Source organism: Fringilla coelebs, assembly GCF_963513975.1.
Source record: "Fringilla coelebs genome assembly, chromosome: 32".
Classification (NCBI taxonomy): Eukaryota; Metazoa; Chordata; class Aves; order Passeriformes; family Fringillidae; genus Fringilla; species Fringilla coelebs.
Genome location: NC_140058.1, coordinates 984,444 through 1,006,536, shown reverse-complemented (window position 1 = coordinate 1,006,536; position 22,093 = coordinate 984,444). Strand labels below are relative to the sequence as shown.

Genomic DNA, 22,093 nt, shown 5'->3' with positions numbered 1-22,093 from the left:
TTTTTCCCTCTTTTCCTGCTTTTCCTGGTGCCTTTTGGATCTCCTGGATCTTTTTTTCCTCTTTTTTTCCTCTTTTCCCTCAAAAATTGGAATCCACGAGAATCCCATGGAACAATTTTATCCTGGAATTCTTTGCCTGGGAAACAACTTCAATCCCATCCAGTCCAACACCAAAATTCCCAATTTTTTCCCTTTTTTTCCCATTTTTCCCAGTTCCTTTGGGCTCTCCTGGATAGTTTCCTTCTTTTTTCCCCTCAAAAATTGGAATCCATGGGAATCCCATGGAACAATTTTATCCTGGAATTCTTTGGCTGGGAAACAACAACAAGGATGGAGAAGAATTTTGGAGTCCTGGGGAGCTCCAGCATCCAAATTTTCCATGGAAAACTCCAGAACGAGGCGGTTTTGTGGGATTTGGGATTTGGATTCCTGGGGGGTTCCAGCCTGGATTTTTCCCTGGAAATCTCCTTTTTTTTTTGGGAAATCCTCGGAGCAGAATTCCCATTAAAGACTGGTTTTAACCCAGAGTTGTTTTTTCTTGAAAAGAATCGGAAATCTGCAGGGGAGGTTGGGAATTCTGAGGGTGGGATTTGGGAATTCTGATTTGAAATTTCCCTGGATAAGGCTCAGAAATCCCCCAGAATTTGGGAATTCCGAGGGCAGAATTTTTCCCTGAAAATTCTACAAATCCCAGGATTTGGGAAGGCTGAGAAAAAACAAAATTTTCCCCCTTCTTCTTTTTTTTTCCTGATCCTGGAAAACTTCCCCATGTGAGTTCTAGGAATTCCCAGAGTGGATTTTTCCCACCTTGGCTGCAGAATTCCTTGGATAAAATGGGATTTTTCCAGACAAAACTGAGGTTAAACACCCAAATCTGGAGCCAGCATTTCCTCCAAAACTGGAATTGCTCCCAGTGGGAATTTTTAAGCTGAAATTCCTTCATTTAATCATTAAATTTTTAATTTTTCTTTTTATTCCTTTTGGGTTTTTCCATCAAATTATTTCATTTTTGCCTTTAATTCCTTCATTTTCCCCTCTGTTTTTATCCCAAAAATGGGATAAAATTAGGATTCAACTCGGAGCCTCAAAATGACCCAAAACGGGGGCTGTGGGCAGAAAAAATTCCCAATTTTTTGGGTGGAAAAAGGGGGAAAATCGGGAGAAATCGGGATCTATGGGGGTGTGGCCTATGGAAGGGGCGTGGTCGAACCGAGGTGGGCGTGGCTACGGTTGCCATGGTGACGCAAGCCGTTTGGGTGGGGTCGAAAGGGCGGGAATGGCGGCTCTGGGGGCGTGGCCAGATCGGGGGCGTGACCGCAATTGGGCGGGATCAGAAGGGGCGTGGTCAGAAGGGGGTGTGGTCACAGCGATGGCGGGAACTTTCGTCCCCTCACGAAAGGGGCGTGGTTTACGCCGAGGGCGTGGCCAAGCGCAAAGGCGGGAAGGCGCCCCCTTATCAAGAGGCGTGGCCTCGTGTGGGCGCGACGGGAAGAGGGCGTGGCCAGGGCTGGGGCGTGACCACAACGGCGGCAGCGCGGGGGGGGTCGGGGGGGGGGGGGTGTTCTGTGGCCGCCGGCTCGGCGCGGCTCCTGTCGCGCCCTGTCGCGATTTGTCGCGCCCTGTCGCGCTCTGACGCGTCGGGCCCGCGGCTCCAGGCCCGCCTATGGAGGCCGCGCCGCGGTTGATGCCCGGGGTGGCCCTGCCGGGGTCTCTTCCGCCAGCGCCTCCCCCCACCAGCGGCGGGGACCCGGCACCCTCAGGGCCGCCCTCAGGGCCGCCCTCAGGGCCAGCAGCAGCGGGGCCACCGCAGCACGACAGCGGCGATGTCCTGCAGCAGATCATGGCCATCACCGACCAGAGCTTGGATGAGGCCCAGGCCAGGTACGGGGAGGGGACACCGGCAACGGGGACCGGGGACACCGGCACGGCCGTGACTCAGCGCGGGGCCACTGAGGGGACACCGAGGGGACACCGTGGGGACACCGAGGGGACACTGAGGGGACACCGAGGGGACACCGAGGGAGGGATTTGTGGGGGAAACTTCCCTGCTATTCGCGGCTTTCCCGCTCCCTTCAGGGCCCCGCATCCCGGCTGATGCTGCCGCTTCTTCCCCGCGTCCTTCCCGCTTTGGGGGCAATTCACGGTGGTTTTGTCCCATTCCCAACAGGTTTGCCCCATTGCCAATGGTTCTGCCCCATTGCCAGTGGGTTTTGCCCCATTCCCGGTGTTTTTACTCCATTCCCGGCGGGTTTTCCCATTCCCAGACGGTTTTGCCCCATTCCAGGTGTTTTTCCCCCATTTCCAGTGGGTTTTACCCCATTCCCACAAGTTTTTGCCCCATTTCTGGTGTTTTACCCCATTTCCAGTGGGTTTTACCCCATTCCCGGTGGTTTTACCCCATTCCCAGTGTTTTTGCCCCATTCCGGCAGGTTCTTCCCCATTCCTCATGTTTTTATCCCATTCCCAGTGGGTTTTGCCCCATTCCCAGTGTTTTTTCCCCCATTTCTATCTTCCTTTCCCCCATTCCTGGTGGTTTTGCCCCATTCCAAGTTAGGTTTTCCCCCATTCCCTGTGTGTTTTACCCCATTCCCGATGCTTTTGCCCCATTTCCAGTGGGTTTTTGCCCCATTGCTGGGTGATTTTACCCCATTGCCAGTGGGTTTTGCCCCCATTCCCAACAGTTTTTCCCCATTCCTGGTGTTTTTTGCCCCATTCCCGGTGAATTTTTCCCCTATTCCCAGGGATTTTACCCCATTCCCAGGGATTTTACCCCATTCCCAGCAGTTTTGCCTCATTCCCGGTGGGGTTAGGCAGGACAATCCCAGGCAAAACTGATGGGAATAGGGAAAAACCCTCAGAAATGTGGGAAAAACCCACAGGAATGGGACAAAAATCACTGGGAATGGGGGAAAAACTCATTGGAAAAGGTGAAAATGTGGCTGGGAATGGGGCAAAACTGCTGAAAATGAGGGAAAAACCCCCGGGAATGGGAAAAACCCCACTGGAAATGAGTAAAAAACTCCAGGATTGAGGGGAAACATCAGGACTGGGGGGAAAACTTCAGGACTGGGGGAAAATCCGACTGAAAAATGAGGAAAACCCCTCTGGGAATGGGGCAAAACCACTGAAAAATGAGAAAAACCCCACTGGGAATGGGGGAAAAACCCCAGGAATAGGAAAACCTTCAGGAATGGGGGAAATTCCACTGGGAATTGGAAAATCCCCACTGGGAATGGGGCAAAAAAACCCAGGATTGGGAAAACTGGGGCTGGAATTTTGGGTAGGATGGGGTGGGACCAGGATTCCCACCCCAGTTTGGGATAATTTGGAATAATTTGGAATAAGTCCTCCCTCTTCTCCAGGAATTCCTGAATTTTAGGGAAAACCAGCGCTGGGAATGAGCAGAATTCCAGGATTTTGGCGGGTTGTGCGTTCCTTAATTAACTGAGGGTAATTAACACCTCATTAGCTGCTGCTCCGGGAGGGAAATGCCTCAAATTCTACAAAAATTAGGCTTTTTTTTGGGTGTTTTTTGTCATTCCCGCGGTTTTTGGAGAGCTGGGAGTGCTCCCGATTCAGGGTGCTGATAAAAGTCCCCGTTTTTCCTTACCTGGCCCCAAAATTTGGTCCCTTCTGGGTGTGGCAGCCCCGAATTCCCCCTGTCCGTGGATAATTCTCAATTTCAGGAGGAGTTTTCCCTCCAAACCCTCAAAATTTGGGATTAAAGTTGTTTTTTGGGTTGTCTTTTGGGATGGAATGGTCAATTTTCCCTCCAAAATTCCCTTTTTTTTTGCCATTTTCTGGCATTGTTTTGGGGATTCCCCACCTGCAGCTCCCGTAGGGATTCCCTAAATTTGGATATCATGGAATACTGAGGAGTATTTTGGGATATTAGGGATAATTTTGAATTTGTCAGGAGTTTTATTCCCCATAAATTGAGGAATGAGTTTCTTTAAACCCAAATCCTTTCAATATTAACCCAAACCCACCCATCTGCTTCCCATTTTCCAGCATTTCAGTGGAAAATCCACTTTTATTTCCCCCGGCTGCAAAGTTTGTCGGATTTGAGGCGTTTCCAGCCATTAATTAAGGCTTAATTAATAATTTTCTATTGAAAATGCAAATTTTGGGGGGTTCCCAAGCCCTTGCAAAGTCCCAAAATCGGAAATTTTAACATCCGAGCTCCCAATTTAGGACGGGAAGAGGACCCCGGCAGGGAGGAGCTGGGCGGGACTTAATAATGAATAATTAATTACTAATAAATTATTAATTACTTAATTAACCAGCGCTACCTTCGGGGACCTGAATCGAAGGTTTTAGCCCCAAAATGGGGGGGTTTTGGTGAGATTTTTCCCTCACATTCCCGGATTTTTTGAGGACAATGGGGATCGGAGCCGCCTTTGTTCTCCGGCCGCGGCTCCGGGTTTTGTTTTTTGTTTTTTTTTCCCGCCTTTTTTTTTTTTTTAAGGCAAAATCCCCGAATTTTTGGGAAAAAACCGCGAGGTTCTGAGGAGAAAATTCCAAGGATTTGAGGGGAAATCCCAGGATTTGGGGCGGGGCTGATGAGGAGCCCGGATTGGGGAGGTTCGCAGGGCGGGAAAATCGGGATTTGCTGGGAAAATGAGAGAAAAGTGGATTTTAAAATGGGTTTTCTGAGGGGAAAAAAGGCTCGAAAGCAGCAAAAAAAAAAAAGGGATTTTGAGGAGGGTCCTACAAAGGATTTTTCCCGGTGGAATTTAGGCCCAAACCCTGAAAAATTGGGGGATTTGAGAAATTTATATTAAAAAAATCCATGAAATTCAGCTATAAATAGATTTTTTCTGAGGTAAAAAAGGGATCAAAAGCAGTAAAAAAAGAGATTTTGAGGTGGATTTTGCATCCAGTGGATTTTTCCCGTTGTCTATTGTGGAATTTAGCCCCAAAATTCTGAAAAATTGGGACTTTTCCTTTCAGAAAATTGAGATTAAAACCAAAAAAAAACCCCAAAATTTCCATTTTCCCCCGGATTTTCCCATTTTTTTCCAGGATTTTCCTCACTCACCTGCTCTTCCCACAACATGACCGCAATTTGGGGTTTTTTCCATGGATTTTGGGGCTGATTTTTCTATGATTTTTGCAGGAAGCACGCCCTGAACTGCCACAGGATGAAGCCGGCCCTGTTCAGCGTCCTCTGTGAAATCAAGGAAAAAACAGGTCTGGATTTCTCCTTTTTATTCCCATTTCCCCCTCAAATCCCACTTTTTCTCCTCAATTTTCCTTCCCCATTCCATTTATCTCAATTTTCCCTCATTGATTCTCTATTAAAAAGTTTTTTTTTTAAATTTTTTTTTTAAGCTGAAATTTGATTTTTTGGGGGGTATTTTTAAGGGAGAAAAAAGGAAATTTGGGGGTTGTTTTATGGGAAAATTCCAGGATTTGAGAGTTTCTTTAGGAAGTTCTCTCTGGAACCTGGAAAGTCCCAGATTTTTCTCTACAAATCCAGAAATGTCCAGATTTTTCCCAGAAAAAATTTGAAAAAAAAATCAACAAACCCCATATTTTTTGCTTATTTTCTCCTCATTTCTTCCATTATTTTTTTCCCCTCACACTCCACTTTAACTGAACAGGAACATCCACATGAAATGAGGAAATCCCAAATTTTCTTCCCGAAACCATTGTAAATGACAAATCCTCTTTTTTTCCCCTCATTGTTTCCCATTTTTCCTCATTTTTTCCCTGTTTTCCCTCATTTTCCCCCCATTTCCCTCATTTTTTCCTCATTTTTCCTTATTTCCCCCATTTTCCTCTTTTTTTTCCTGTTTTCCCTCATTTTCTTCTCCATTTTCTTCCCTGTTTTCCCTTATTTTCTCCCATTTGTCCTCTTTTTCCCCAAATTTCCCCTCTTTTCTCCCCTATTTTTCATTTTATTTCTCTTTTTTCCCTCATTCTTATTTTTTCCCCATTTTCCCTCATTTTCTTCCCCATTTCCCCCTCATTTTCCCCCAATTTTCCTCATTTTCTCCCTTTTCCCCGCTCATTTTCCTCTCATTTTCCCCTCATTTTCTCCCCAATTTTCCCTCATTTTCCCCCAATTTTCCCCTCATTTTCTCCCCAATTTTCCCCTCACTTTCTCCCCTTTTTCCCTCATTTACTCCCCCATTTCCCCTCACTTTCTCCCAAATTTTTCCTCACTTTCTCCCCCATTTCCTCCCCCATTTTCCCCCAATTTTTCCCTCATTTTTCCCCGTTTTCCCCTCATTTCCCCCCTCATTTTCTCCATTTTCCCCTCATTTTCCCCCATTTCCCCTCATTTTTCCCTGTTTTCCCCTCACTTTCTCCCCATTTCCCCTCATTTTTCCCCTCATTTTTTCCGCTTTTCCCCTCATTTTTTCCCCAATTTTTCCCTCACTTTCTCCCCCATTTTCTCCCAATTTTTCCCTCATTTTCTCCCCCATTTTCCCCCAATTTTCCCCTCATTTTCCCCCCATTTATCCCCGTTTTCTTCTCACTTTCTGCCCATTTTCCCCTCATTTTCCCCTAATTTTCCCCATTTCCCTTAATTTCCCCTCATTTCTCCCCATTTTCCCCTCATTTCCCCCCCTTTTCCCCTCATTTCCCCCCCTTTTCCCCTCATTTTCCCCCCGTTTTCCCCCCATTTTTCCCCATTTCCCCTCATTTTCCCCCTCATTTTTTCCCCTTTTCCCCTCATTTTCCCCCTTTCCCCCCCTGTTTTCCCCCATTTTTCCCCGTTTTCCCTTCATTTTCCCCCATTTCCCCCCATTTTCCCCCTCATTCCCCCCCATTTTCCCTCATTTTCCCTGTATTCCCCCCATTTTCCCCCATTTCCCCCTCATTTCCCCCATTTCTCCCCATTTCCCCTCATTTCCCCTCATTTTCCCCATTTTCCCTTCATTTTCCCCCTCATTTTTCCCTGTATTCCCCTCACTTCTCCCTGTTTTCCCCCCCATTTCCCCCCATTTTTCCCCTCATTTCCCCCCGTTTCCCCTCATTTTCCCCCTTTCCCCTCATTTTCCCCCTCATTTCCACCATTTTCCCCCTAATTTCTCCCCATTTCCCCCCATTTCCCCTCATTTTCCCCATTTTCCCCTCACTTTTTCCCCATTTCCCCTCATTTTCCCCTCATTTCCTCCCATTTCCCCCCTCATTCCCCCCCATTTTTCCCCGTTTTCCCCTCATTTTCCCTGTATTCCCCCCATTTTCCCCCGTTTCCCCCCTCATTTCCCCCATTTCTCCCCATTTTCCCCTCATTTCCCCTCATTTTCCCCATTTTCCCTTCATTTCCCCCTCATTTTTCCCGTATTCCCCTCACTTCTCCCTGTTTTCCCCCCCATTTCCCCCCATTTTTCCCTCATTTCCCCCCATTTTTCCCCATTTCCCATCACTTTACCCTCACTCTCCCGGTTTCCCGCTCTTTTTCGCAGCCCTCAGCGTGCGCGGCCCTCCTGAGGAGGGAGCCGGCCTCTGACGGCAGCTGCTGCGCCTGGACAACATGCTGCTGGCCGAGGGCGTGGCGCCGCTCCCCGCGAGAAACCCCCCAAAACCCCGGCACCCCCAAAACCCCCACACGGACCTGGCAAAGAACCGGAGCCACCCGGGAAATTGGGAGAAGGAGCCGGGAAATTGGGAGAAGGAGGCGGGAAGTTGGGAGAAGGAGGCGGGGAGGTTGGGGCCGGGCCCGGCCGGGGGGGTGTGCCCCGGAGCCCGGCGCGGAGCACTCGGATTACCGCGCCAAGCTGGCCCAGATCCGGCACAATCTTCCACTCCGAGCTGGAGAAGTACGACCAGGTGATCTGAGAGGGGGAATTTGGGGTTTTTTTGGGGGGAATTTGGGGTTTTTTGGGGGGGAATTTGGGTTTTTTGGGGGGAATTTGGGGGTTTTGGGGGGGGGGTTTGGTGGTGGGAGGGGTTGGGAGTTTGGGGTTTGGTGGGGGGGAGTTAAGGGGGATTAAAGGGGAAATTAAAGGGAAAATAAAATGGGATAAGAGGAAAATGAAAGGGGGTTAAAGGATAAATCCAAGGGAATTAAAGGAAAAAATTCGAGGGAATTTTGGGGGATTTGGGGGGGTTTTGGTGGTGGGAGGGGTTGGGAGTTTGGGGTCTAGTGGGGGGAGTTAAGGGGGATTAAAGGGGAAATTAAAGGGAAAAATTAAATTGGATTAAGGGGAAATGAAAGGGGATTAAAAGATAAATCCCCCATTTTCGCCCCATTTCCCCCCCAAAATCCCCCATTTTTCCCCATTTCCCCCCATTTTCATCATTTCCCCCCATTTTCTCCCAATTTCCCCCCATTTCCCCCATTTTTCCCCATTCCCCCCCCTAAATCCCCCATTTCCCCAAAAATCCCCCATTTTTTCCCCATTTCCCCCATTTTCTCCCCATTTTCCCCCCAAAATCCCCCATTTCCCCCCCATTTTGCCCCCAAATCCCCCATTTCCTCCCCATTTCCCCCCATTTCCTCCCCATTTTTCCCCATTTCCCCCCCTAAATCCCCCATTTCCCCCCCATTTCCCCCATTTTCTCCCCATTTTCCCCCCATTTCCCCCCCATTCCCCCCACATTTTCCCCCCAAAATCCCCCATTTTCCCCATTTCCCCCCATTTCCTCCCCATTTCCCCCCATTTTTCCCCATTCCCCCCCTAAATCCCCCATTTCCCCCATTCCCTCCATTTTCCCCCATTTTCCCCATTCCCCCCCTAAATCCCCCATTTCCCCCCATTTCCCCCCATTTTTTCCCCATTTCCCCCCTAAATCCCCCATTTCCCCCCCATTCCCCCCATTCCCTCCCCATTTCCCCCCATTTTCTCCCCATTTCCCCCATTCCCCCCATTTCCCCCACATTTCCCCCACATTTTTCCCCCAAAATCCCCCATTTCCCCATTTCCCCCCATTTTTCCCCATTTCCCCCCCATTTTTCCCCCATTCTCCCCCCTAAATCCCCCATTTTCTCCCCATTTCCCCCCATTCCCCCATTTTCTCCCCATTTCCCTCCATTTCCTCCCCATTTCCCCCCATTCCCCCCCATTTTTTCCCCATTTCCCCCCTTACATTCCCCATTTTCCCCCATTTCCCCCCAATTTTTTCCCCATTTTTTCCCCATTTTTTCCCCATTTCCCCCATTTCCCCCATTTTTCCCCCATTTCCCCCTTACATTCCCCATTTCCCCCCATTTCCCCCCATTTTCCCCCCTTACATTCCCCATTTCCCCCCATTTCCCCCCATTCCCCCTTACATTCCCCATTTCCCCCCATTTCCCCCCATTTTCCCCCCTTACATTCCCCATTTCCCCCCATTTCCCCCCATTTCCCCCATTTTCCCCCATTTCCCCCCCTTACATTCCCCATTTTCCCCATTTCCCCCATTTTCCCCCATTCTCCCTCCCGTTGCAGGCGTGCAGCGAGTTCACCACGCACGTGCTGAACCTGCTGCGGGAGCAGAGCCGCACGCGGCCGATCGCAGCCGCGCGAGATCGAGCGCATGGTGGCCGTCATCCACGGCAAGTTCAGCTCCCATCCAGCTGCAGCTCAAGCAGAGCACCTGCGAGGCCGTCATGATCCTCAGGTCGCGCTTCCTCGACGCAGGTGAGCCAAATTTGGGGAGAAATCCCAAAATTTTGGGGTTCTGGGGGAAAAAATGTGGAGATTTTTGGGTTGGTGTCAACTACGGTAAGCTCGGCTCAAGCAGAGCCCCTGTGAGTCCATCCTGATCCTCAGGTCCAGGTTCCTCCACACCAGGTGAGGGAAATTTGGGAGGAATTCTTCCAATTTTGGGGTTTTGGTGGAAAATGTGGAGATTTTTGGTGGAAAATAAAAGATTATTTTAGGATGGGTGTGGGTTTTGGTGGAAAAATTTGGATGTTTTTGTGTTGGTGTCAACCACGGCAAGCTCGGCTCAAGCAGAGCCCCTGCCAGGCCCTGCTGATCCTCAGGCCAAGGTTCCTCCACACCAGGTGAGACAATCTGGGGAGGAATTCTTCCAATTATGGGGTTTTGGTGGAAAATGTGGAGATTTTGGTGGAAAATAAAAGATTATTTTAGGATGGGTCGTGGGTTTTGGTGGAAAAATTTGGATGTTTTTGTGTTGGTGTCAACCACGGCAAGCTCGGCTCAAGCAGAGCCCCTGCCAGGCCCTGCTGATCCTCAGGTCAAAGTTCCTCCACACCAGGTGAGCCAATCTGGGGAGAAATCTCCACATTTTGGGGTTTTGGGGGAAAAAATGTGGATTTTTGGTGGAAAAATGTGTAGATTTTTGGGTTGGTGTCAACCACGGCAAGCTCGGCTCAAGCAGAGCCCCTGCCAGGCCCTGCTGATCCTCAGGTCCAGGTTCCTCCACACCAGGTGAGGGAATTTGGGAAAAAATTTCTCCAAGATGAGCTATTTGTGTAAAAATGTGGGTATTTGGTGGATAAAGATGGATATTTTTGGTTGGGATGTGGGTTTTGGTGGAAAAATTTGGATGTTTTTGTGTTGGTGTCAACCACAGGCAAGCTCGGCTCAAGCAGAGCCCCTGCCAGGCCCTGCTGATCCTCAGGTCCAGGTTCCTCCACACCAGGTGAGGGAATTTTGGGAGAAATTCTTCCAGTTTTGGGGTTTTGGTGGAAAAATGTGGATTTTTGTGGAAAAAGATGGAGATTTTTAGGTTGGCATGTGGGTTTTGATGGAAAAAAATGGTATTTAGCCTGAATAATTCTAAATAAATGGATTTTTTTCTACTTTTTAGGCAAATAATTTGCTTTATTTCCCATTTTTAAGCTCCAAACCCCCATTGAACCCCCAATAAATTGATTGATTTCCCATTGAACACCCATTAAATTAATTTATTTCCCATTGAACCCCCAATAAATTCATTTATTTCCCATTGAACCCCCAATAAATTGATTGATTTCCCACTGAACCTCCCATAAATTCATTTATTTCCCACTGAACCTCCCATAAATTCATTTATTTCCCATTGAACCCCCAATAAATTCATTTATTTTCCATTGAAACCCTAATAAATCCAATTATTTCCCACTGAACCCCCAATAAATTGGATTGATTTCCCATTTTTAACCTCCAAATCCCCATTTATTCCCAAAATAAATTGATTTTTCCCATTTTTAGCCACCAAACCCCCATTAAACTCTCAATAATTTGATTTAAGTCCCATTTTTAAGCCCAAATAATTGGATTTATTTCCCATTTTAAGCCCCAATAATTGGATTTATTTCCCATTTTAAGCCCCAATAATTGGATTTATTCCCCATTGACCCCAATAATTGGATTTATTTCCCATTTTAAGCCCAAATAATTTAATTTATTTCCCATTGAACCCCAATATTTGGATTTAATTCCCATTTTTAGCCTCTAAACCCCCATTCAACCCCTAATAATTGGATTTATTCCCCACTGAACCCCCAATATCTGGATTTATTTCCCATTTTAACCCCAACATTTGTATTTCTCCCCCATTTTTACCCCCAACATTTGCATTTACCCCCATGTTTAACCCCAATAATTCGATTTATCCCCATTTTTACCCCAAATATTTGCATTTCTCCCCCATTTTACCCCCAATATTTGCATTTCTCCCCATTTTTACCCCAAACATTTGCATTTCTCCCCATTTTTACCCCCAACAATTGCATTTACCCCCATTTTTACCCCCAACATTGCATTTATCCCCATTTTTATCCCAAATATTTGCATTGATCCCCGTGTTAACCCCAATAATTGGATTTATCCCCGAGTTTAACCCCAACATTTGCATTTATCCCCATTTTTATCCCCAATAATGGATTTATCCCCATTTTTACCCCCAATATTTGCATTTATCCCCATTTTAACCCCAATAATTGGATTTACCCCCATGTTTAACCCCAATAATTTGGATTTATCCCCATGTTTACCCCAACAATTGCATTTATCCCCATTTTTACCCCAACATTTGCATTTATCCCCATTTTAACCCCAATAATTGGATTTACCCCCGTGTTTATCCCAAATAATTGGATTTATCCCCATTTTACCCCCAACATTTGCATTTATCCCAATTTTTACCCCAAACATTTGCATTTATCCCCATTCCCCCCCCCAATAATTGGATTTACCCCCATGTTTAACCCCAACAATTGGATTTATCCCTGTTTTTACCCAAATATTTGCATTTATCCCCATTTTAACACCCAACATTTGCATTTCTCCCCATTTTACCCCCAACATTTGCATTTCTCCCCGTTTTTACCCCAAACATTTGCATTTATCCCCATTTTAACCCCAAATATTTGCATTTCTCCCATTTTTATCCCAAATATTTTCATTTCTCCCCATTTTTAACCCCAAATATTTGCATTTATCCCCATTTTGACCCCCAATATTTGGTTTTATCCCCATTTTAACCCCCAATATTTGCATTTGTCTCCATTTTTCTACCCCCAACAATTGATTTATCCACATTTTGACCCCCAACATTTGCATTTATCCCCATTTTTATTCCAAATATTTGCATGATCCCCGTGTTTAACCCCAATATTTGGTTTTATCCCCGTGTTTAATCCCAATATTTGGTTTTATCCCCATTTTGACCCCAAATATTTGGTTTATCCCCATTTTGACCCCAAATATTTGGTTTTATCCCCATTTTTACCCAAATATTTGGTTTTATCCCCATTTTGACCCCAAATATTTGGTTTTATCCCCATTTTAACCCCCAATATTTGCATTTCTCCCCATTTTTACCCCAAATATTTGCATTTATCCCCATTTTGACCCCCAATATTTGGTTTTATCCCCATTTTTACCCCCAACATTTGCATTTCTCCCCATTTTTACCCCAAATATTTGCATTTAAACCCCCAATATTTGGTTTTATCCCCATTTTTACCCCAAACATTTGCATTTATCCCCATTTTTATCCCAAATATTTGCATTTCTCCCCATTTTCACCCCAAATATTTGCATTTCTCCCCATTTTAAACCCCCAACATTTGCATTTATCCCCATGTTTAACCCCAACAATTCCATTTCTCCCCATTCTGACCCCCAATAATTGGATTTATTTTCCATTCTAACCCCAAATAATTGGATTTATCCCCATTTTCTCCCCCAACAATTGCATTTCTTCCCCGTGTTTAACCCCAATATTTGCATTTCTCCCCATTTTGACCCCCAATATTTGGTTTTATCCCCATTTTAACCCCCCAATATTTGCATTTCTCCCCATTTTCCCCCCCAACAATTGGATTTATCCCCATTTTGACCCCCAATATTTGCATTTATCCCCATTTTGACCCCAAATATTTGCATTGATCCCCGTTTTTACCCCCAACATTTGCATTGATCCCCATTTTTATTCCAAATATTTGCATTGATCCCCGTGTTTAACCCCAATATTTGGTTTTATCCCCATTTTTACCCCAAATATTTGGTTTTATCCCCATTTTGACCCCAAATATTTGCATTTACCCCCATTTTTACCCCAACATTTTGAATTTATCCCCGTTTTTACCCCAACATTTGCATTTATCCCCATTTTTATCCCAAATATTTGCATTGATCCCCGTGTTTAACCCCAATATTTGGATTTATCCCCGAGTTTAACCCCAACATTTGCATTTATCCCCATTTTAATCCCCAATAATTGGATTTATCCCCATTTTTTACCCCCCAATATTTGCATTTATCCCCATTTTAACCCCAATAATTGGATTTACCCCCATGTTTAACCCCAATAATTGGATTTATCCCCATGTTTACCCCCAACAATTGCATTTATCCCCATTTTTACCCCCAACATTTGCATTTATCCCCATTTTAACCCCCAATAATTGGATTTACCCCCGTGTTTATCCCAAATAATTGGATTTATCCCCATTTTTACCCCCAACATTTGCATTTATCCCAATTTTTACCCCCAACATTTGCATTTATCCCCATTTCCCCCCCCCAATAATTGGATTTACCCCCATGTTTAACCCCAATAATTGGATTTATCCCCATGTTTACCCCAACAATTGCATTTATCCCCATTTTTACCCCAAATATTTGCATTTATCCCCATTTTAACACCCAACATTTGCATTTCTCCCCATTTTACCCCCAACAATTGGATTTCTCCCCGTTTTTACCCCCAACATTTGCATTTATCCCCCCATTCTAACCCCCAACAATTGATTTCTCCCCATTTTAACCCCAAACATTTGCATTTCTCCCCATTTTTACCCCAAATAAATGGATTTATTCCCATTTTTACCCCAAACATTTGCATTTCTCCCCATTTTTACCCCAATAAATGGATTTATTCCCATTTTTACCCCAAATATTTGCATTTCTCCCCATTTTAACCCCCAACATTTGCATTTCTCCCCATTTTTATCCCAAATATTTGCATTTATCCCCATTTTGACCCCCAATATTTGGTTTTATCCCCATTTTTACCCCCAACATTTGCATTTCTCCCCATGTTTAACCCAATAATTAGGATTTATCCCCGTGTTTAACCCCAACAATTGGATTTATCCCCATTTTCCCCCCCAACAATTGCATTTCTCCCCGTGTTTAACCCCAATATTTGCATTTCTCCCCATTTGACCCCCAATATTTGGTTTTATCCCCATTTTAACCCCCAATATTTGCATTTGTCCCCATTTTTACCCCAAATATTTTCATTTCTCCCCATTTTTACCCCAAACAATTGGATTTCTCCCCATTTTAACCCCCAACATTTGCATTTCTCCCCATTTTTACTCCCAACAATTGGATTTATCCCCATTTTTACTCCCAACAATTGGATTTATCCCCATTTTTTACCCCCAACATTTTCATTTCTCCCCATTTTTACCCCAAATATTTGCATTCCACCCCTCCTGCAGGCGGAAGCGGCGCAATTTCAGCAAGCAGGCCACCGAGGTGCTGAACGAGTATTTCTACTCCCACCTGAGCAACCCCTACCCCAGCGAGGAGGCCAAGGAGGAGCTGGCGCGGAGGGGCGGCATCAGCGTCTCCCAGGTGGGGAAATTCCCGGGATTTTGGGGAAATTCCGGAGATTTGGGGAGAATTCCTGGGATTTGGGGGAAATTCCCAGGATTTTGGGGAAAATTCCACGGATTTGGGGTGAATTCCCAGGATTTTGGGGAAAAGTCCACAGATTTCAGGAAAATTCCCAGGATTTTGGGTAAAATTCCCAGGATTTTGGGGAAAATTCCGGAGATTTTGAGGAAAATTCCGGAGATTTGGGGAAAATTCTGGAGATTTTGGGGAAAATTCCACAGGTTTGGGGCAAATTCCGGAGATTTTGGGGAAAATTCCACGGATTTGGGGAAAACTCCGGAGATTTTGGGGAAAACTCCGGAGATTTTGGGGAAAATTCCACAGGTTTGGGCCAAATTCCTGAGATTTTGGGGAAAATTCCTGACATTTTGGAGAAAATTCCGGAGATTTTGGGGAAAATTCCTGAGATTTTGGAGAAAATTTCTGAGATCTTGGGGAAAATTCCACAGGTTTGGGCCAAATTCCTGAGATTTTGGGGAAAATTCCGGAGATTTGGGGCAAATTCCACAGATTTCGGGAAAATTCCTGAGATTTTGGGGAAGATTCCACGGATTTGGGGCGAATTCCCTCCATTTTGGGGAAAATTCCACAGATTTCAGAGCAAATTCCCGAGATTTTTGGGGAAAATTCCACAGGTCTGGGGAAAATTCCCAAGATTTTGGAGCAAATTCTTGAGATTTTGGTGAAAACTCCTGGGATTTAAATTCCCTGGATTTTGGGAAAATTTCACGGATTTTGGGAAAATTTCTGAGATTTTGGGGAAAATTCCGGAGATTTTGGGGAAAATTCCACAGATTTTTGGGAAAATTCCACAGGTTTGGGGAAAATTCCTGAGATTTTGGGGAAAAATCCACGGATTTGGGGAAAATTCTGGAGATTTTGGGGAAAATTCCACGGATTTGGGGAAAATTCCACGGATTTCAGGAAAATTCCTGAGATTTTGGGGAAAATTCCACAGGTTTGCGGCAAATTCCGGAGATTTTGGGGAAAATTCCACAGGTTTGGGGCAAATTCCGGAGATTTTGGGGAAAATTCCGGAGATTTTGGGGAAAATTCCACGGATTTGGGGAGAATTCCCTCAATTTTGGGGAAAATTCCACAGATTTCAGAGCAAATTCCCAAGATTTTTTGGGAAAATTTCACAGGTCTGGGGAAAATTCCCAAGATTTTGGAGCAAATTCTTGAGATTTTGGTGAAAACTCCTGGGATTTAAATTCCCTGGATTTTGGGAAAATTTCACGGATTTTGGGAAAATTTCTGAGATTTTGGGGAAAATTCCGGAGATTTTGGGGAAAATTCCACAGATTTTTGGGAAAATTCCACAGGTTTGGGGAAAATTCCTGAGATTTTGGGGAAAATTCCACGGACTTGAGGGAAATTCCCAAGATTTTGGGGAAAATTCCGGAGATTTTGGGGAAAATTCCGCAGGTTTGGGGAAAATTTCTGAGATTTTGGGGAAAATTCCACAGGTTTGGGGCAAAATTCCCAAGATTTTTGGGAAAATTCCCAGGATTTTTGGGAAAATTCCACAGGTTTGGGGAAAATTCCACAGATTTTTGGAAAAATTCCACGGATTTGGGGAAAACTCCGGAGATTTTGGGGAAAATTCCCAAGATTTTGGGCCAATTCTTGAGATTTTGATGAAAAATCCTGGAATTAAAATTCCCAGAATTTGGGGGCAAAATCCTGAGATTTTTGGGTCAAATTATTGAGATTTTGGGCAAATTCCGAGGATTTGGAGGCAAATTGTCAGGATTTTTGGGCAAATCCTTGAGATTTTGGTGAAAACTCCTGGGATTTAAATTCCCTGGATTTGGGGCAAATTCCCCAGGATTTCAGGAAAATTTCACAGATTTGGAGCAAATTCCCAAGATTTTGGGCAAATTCCCTGCATTTTGGGGACAATTCCTGGGATTTAAATTCCCAGAATTTGGGGCAAAAATCCTGAGATTTTTGGGGCAAACCCTTGAGATTTTGGTGAAAATTCTTGGGATTTTTGGTGAAAATTCTTGGAATTTTTTGTGAAAAATCCTGCAATTTTTGGTGAAAATTCTTGGGATTTTTGGAGCAAATCCTTGAGATTTTTGGTGAAAATTTCTGCGATTTTTGGTGCAAATTCCCGAGATTTTGGAGTCATTTCCCCAAATTTTTGGGCAAATTCCTGGGATTTTTTGCCAATTTTACCCCCTAACCAGCAATAATTTATTTTTTTTAATCCCCACCGTTTCTCTGACCCCTTTTCCCGGATTTTTCCCCCTTTTTCCCGGATTTTCCCCCTTTCCCAGGTCTCCAACTGGTTCGGGAACAAACGGATCCGTTACAAGAAGAACATGGGCAAGTTCCAGGAGGAGGCCAACGCCTACGCGGCGCGGGGGGGGCCCTCGCCGCCCTCCCCCTGCTCAGGTCAGCATGGAACGCCCCAATTAACACCGGGCTAATTAATGAGCGCTGGGGGACTCGGTATTCCTCTTTAATTTGGTTTAATTTGGTTTATTTTTGGTTTAATTTTGGTTTAATTGGGTTTATTTTGGTTATCGGGGCCCCTCGCCGCCCTCCCCCTGCTCAGGTCAGCATGGAACGCCCCAATTAACGCTGGGCTAATTAATGAGTGCTGGGGGACTCGGAATTCCTCTTTAATTTGGTTTAATTTTGATTTAATTTGGTTTATTTTTGGTTGATTTTGGGTTTATTTTTGGTTTAATTTGGTTTATTTTGGCTATCGGGGCTCCCCCCCCTGCTCAGGTCAGCATGGAACGCCCCAATTAACGCTGGGCTAATTAATGAGCTGCTGGGGGACTCGGAATTCCTCTTTAATTTGGGTTTAATTTGGTTTAATTTGGGTTTAATTCAGTTTATTTTGGGTTTAATTGGGTTTATTTGGGTTTATTTTGGCTATCGGGGCTCCTCCCCCTGCTCAGGTCAGCATGGAACGCCCCAATTAACGCTGGGCTAATTAATGAGTGCTGGGGGACTTGGTTTTCATCTTTAACTTGGTTTATTTTGGTTTTTTTGGGTTTAATTCGGTTTATCTTCGTTATCCCTTTTTAATTCAATTTATTCCCTTTTTTTCTCCCTTTTTAATTCAATTTATTCCCTTTTTCCCCCCTTTATAATTCAATTTCTTCCCTTTTTTATCCCTTTTTTATCCCTTTTTGATTCAATTTATTCCCCTTTTTTTCCCCTTTTTAATTCAATTTATTCCCTTTTTTTCCCCTTTATAATTCAATTTATTCCCTTTATTATCCCTTTTTTATCCCTTTTTTTTCCCTTTTTAATTCAGTTTATTCCTTTTTTTAATCCCTTTTAAATTCAATTTATTCCCTTTTTTCTCCCTTTTTCCCACCTTTTTAATTCAATTTATTCCCCTTTTTTTCCCTATTTAATTCAATTTATTCCCTTTTTTAATCCCTTTTTCCCCCTTTTTAATTCAATTTATTCCCTTTTTTAATCCCTTTTTCCCCCTTTTTAATTCAATTTATTCCCTTTTTTAATCCCTTTTTTCCCCTTTTTTATTCAATTTATTCCCTTTTTTAATCCCTAATTTATTCCCTTTTTTTATCCCTTTTTAATCCCTTTTTAATTCATTTCATTCCCTTTTTAAATCCCTTTTTAATTCAATTTATTCCTATTTTTTCCCCCTTTTAAGTTCAATTTATTCCCTTTTTTAATCCCTTTTAAATCCCTTTTTAATTCAATTTATTCCCTTTTTTAATTCCTTTTTCCCCTTTTTAATTCAGTTTATTCCCTTTTTTAATCCCTTTTATTCCCCTTTTTTTCCCCTTTTAAATTCAATTTATTCCCCTTTTTTCTCCCCCCTGCCAAACTATTTTCTGTTCCTTTCTCCCCCATTCAAATTCTTGATTTTAATTCAATTTTTGGGGTTTTTTGTTGCTTTTTCAGCCTCCTCGGGCTCCTTTATCCCCCTTTTTTATCCCCCTTTAATTCCATTTATTCAATTTTTTTCCCCTTTTAATTCCATTTATTCCCTTTAAATTCCATTTATTTAATTCCATTTATTCCCTTTTAATTCCATTTATTTAATTCCATTTTTTCCCTTTAAATTCTATTTATTTAATTCCATTTATTCCCCTTTTTATCCCACTTTTAATTCCATTTTTTCCCTTTAAATTCCATTTATTTAATTCCATTTTTTCCCTTTAAATTTTATTTATTTAATTCCATTTTTTCCCTTTAAATTTTATTTGTTTAATTCCATTTATTCCCCTTTTTATCCCACTTTTAATTCCATTTTTTCCCTTTAAATTCCATTTATTTAATTCCATTTTTTCCCTTTTTTTTTTCCTTTTAAATTCAATTTATTCCCCTTTTTTCTCCCCCCTGCCAAACCATTTTCTGTTCCTTTCTCCCCCATTCAAATTCTTGATTTTAATTCAATTTTTGGGGTTTTTTGTTGCTTTTTCAGCCTCCTCGGGCTCCTTTATCCCCCTTTTTTATCCCCCTTTAATTCCATTTATTCAATTTTTTTCCCCTTTTAATTCCATTTTTTCCCTTTAAATTCCATTTATTTAATTCCATTTATTTAATTCCATTTTTTCCCGTTAAATTCTATTTATTTAATTCCATTTATTCCCCTTTTTATCCCACTTTTAATTCCATTTTTTCCCTTTAAATTCCATTTATTTAATTCCATTTTTTCCCTTTAAATTTTATTTGTTTAATTCCATTTATTCCCCTTTTTATCCCACTTTTAATTCCATTTTTTCCCTTTAAATTCCATTTATTTAATTCCATTTTTCCCCTTTAAATTCTATTTATTCAATTCCATTTATTCCCCTTTTTATCCCACTTTTAATTCCATTTTTTCCCTTTAAATTCCATTTATTTAATTCCATTTTTTCCCTTTTTTTCCCCTTTTAAATTCAATTTATTCCCCTTTTTTCTCCCCCCTGCCAAACCATTTTCTGTTCCTTTCTCCCCCATTGAAATTCTTGATTTTAATTTGATTTTTTTTGTTTTTTTGGTGTTTTTCAGCCTCCTCTGGGTCCTTTCCAGTGGCGAATTCCGGGGATCCCTTCCTGAGCCTGCAGCCCCTGAGCTCCTGCCAGAGCCCGCCCCGAGCGCAGCCCCAGGTGAGGAAAGGGAAATTCAAATTTCTGCCCGAAAAATGGGGAAAATTCAAATTTCTGTCCTGAAAATGGGGGAAAAATTCAAATTTCTGCCCTGAAAATGGGGAAAAATCCAAATTTCTGCCTGAAAAATGGGAAAAAATCCAAATTTCTGCCCTGAAAATGGGGAAAAATTCCAAATTTCTGCCCTAAAAATGAGGAAAAAATCCAAATTTCTGCCCTAAAAATGGGGAAAAAATCCAAATTTCTGCCGAAAAAATGGGAAAAAATCCAAATTTCTGCCGAAAAAATGGGAAAAATGGGAAAAAATTCAAATTTCTGTCCTGAAAAAGGGAAAAAAAATTTAAATTTCTGCCCTGGATCACAGAGGAAAAAAATGGGGAAAAAAAATCCAAATTTCTGCCCTAAAAATGGGAAAAAACCAAATTTCTGCCCTGGAACGCAAAGGAAAAAATGGAAAAATTCCAAATTTCTGCTCTAAAAATGGGAAAAAATTTCAAATTTCTGCTTTGGAAAATGGGAAAAAAATCCAAATTTCTGCCCTGGAAAATGGGGAAAAAATTCAAATTTCTGCTCAGGAAAATGGAGAAAAAAAATCCAAATTTCTGCCCTGGAAAATGGGAAAAAATCCAAATTTCTGCTCAGGAAAATGGAGAAAAAAAATCCAAATTTCTGCCCTGGAAAATGGGAAAAAAATGGGAAAAAATCCAAATTTCTGCCCTGGAATAATGGGAAAAAATCATTAAAATTCTCTTCATTTTTTTACCAAATTCTCCTCTCCCTCCAATCCCTGATTCCTAGGGAAATTCCCATTTTAGGAAATTTTAAATTCCATTTTTAACCCTTTTTTCCCCATTTTTAGCTGGATTTCCTGCAGCAGCCGGCGAGGTTGGAGCCCCTCGTGGGGAGCCCTTTGTTCTCCACCCAGCGCCTCGAGGTCAGCTGAGATTTTAATTCCCAAATATTCTCAAGAAATTACATTTTTTAAACATTTATTTTTATTTTTATTTTGAATTTATTTATATTTTGTTATTATTTTTATTGGTATTTATTTATTTATTTCTCCCAACGTGGTTGGTGTTGGGATGGGGGAAAAAGCTGGAAAATTGGAATTTAATTGAACAACTTTCAAATTTTTAAAGCTTTTAGCATATGTAAAATTATTTTATGTTAAATATATATTATAAAAGTAATATATACAAATTATAATATATATTGATATAAAATTATAAATTTTAATGAGATGTACATAAATTTATATATATTATAAACTGTATTTATAAATATATTACATGGGCATATAAATAAATATTTTCTTATTATGAATTTACTTGTACATTTTAAAATTTTATATAAATATAATATATATTAGATTCTATTACAAATAACTATTATTATTATTAATATACATGAAGTATGTTAAAGTATATAAATTTATGTTTAAATATAGAAATTAGACATACATTAAAGAATATTTTAAAAGGTATTTGACATTATAAATTATTATTAAATACAAAATAAAAATAGACATTTATCTTATATTTATATTCATTTATACATAAAAATAAATAAATTTAAATTATTTATCAAATACATTAATGCCTTAATTATTAAACTAATTTATATTATATTTTTATTAAATTATACATATACAAATAAAGGAAAAATAAGATTATTTTGGGATATCAACACACTCTACGATTTCCTTTTAAAACCACCCTCACCTCCAAACACACAATTCCTTTTAATGCCATCTACAGGTAATTTCTTGATGATTTAATGCCAATTAATATGAATTAATTAATGAATTAATTAAATTTGCTGTCCCCTCAGACCAACGGCAGCTGGCAGGACGTCGCCACCCCCTCCTCCATCACCTCCCCCGCCGCCGACCCGGGCAGCGACGCCTCCAATTAAAAGAATTTTTTAATTCAAAGGACCTTTTTGAGAGGAGAGAGAGGTCAATTAACGCTAATTAATCAC

The 22,093-nt window shown here is 42.2% G+C and overlaps 1 pseudogene across 1 annotated transcript; it reads left to right on the top strand.

The window, feature by feature from the left end:
• The first annotated feature begins 1,707 nt into the window (after positions 1-1,707).
• On the top strand, positions 1,708-22,027 carry LOC311164490 (pre-B-cell leukemia transcription factor 2-like; annotated as a pseudogene). The gene is made up of 9 exons (XR_014617056.1): positions 1,708-1,881; positions 5,120-5,193; positions 7,422-7,785; positions 9,387-9,578; positions 14,846-14,981; positions 17,309-17,426; positions 20,016-20,113; positions 20,973-21,047; positions 21,944-22,027. The product of XR_014617056.1 is annotated as a pre-B-cell leukemia transcription factor 2-like (transcript).
• The last annotated feature ends 66 nt before the right edge of the window (positions 22,028-22,093 follow it).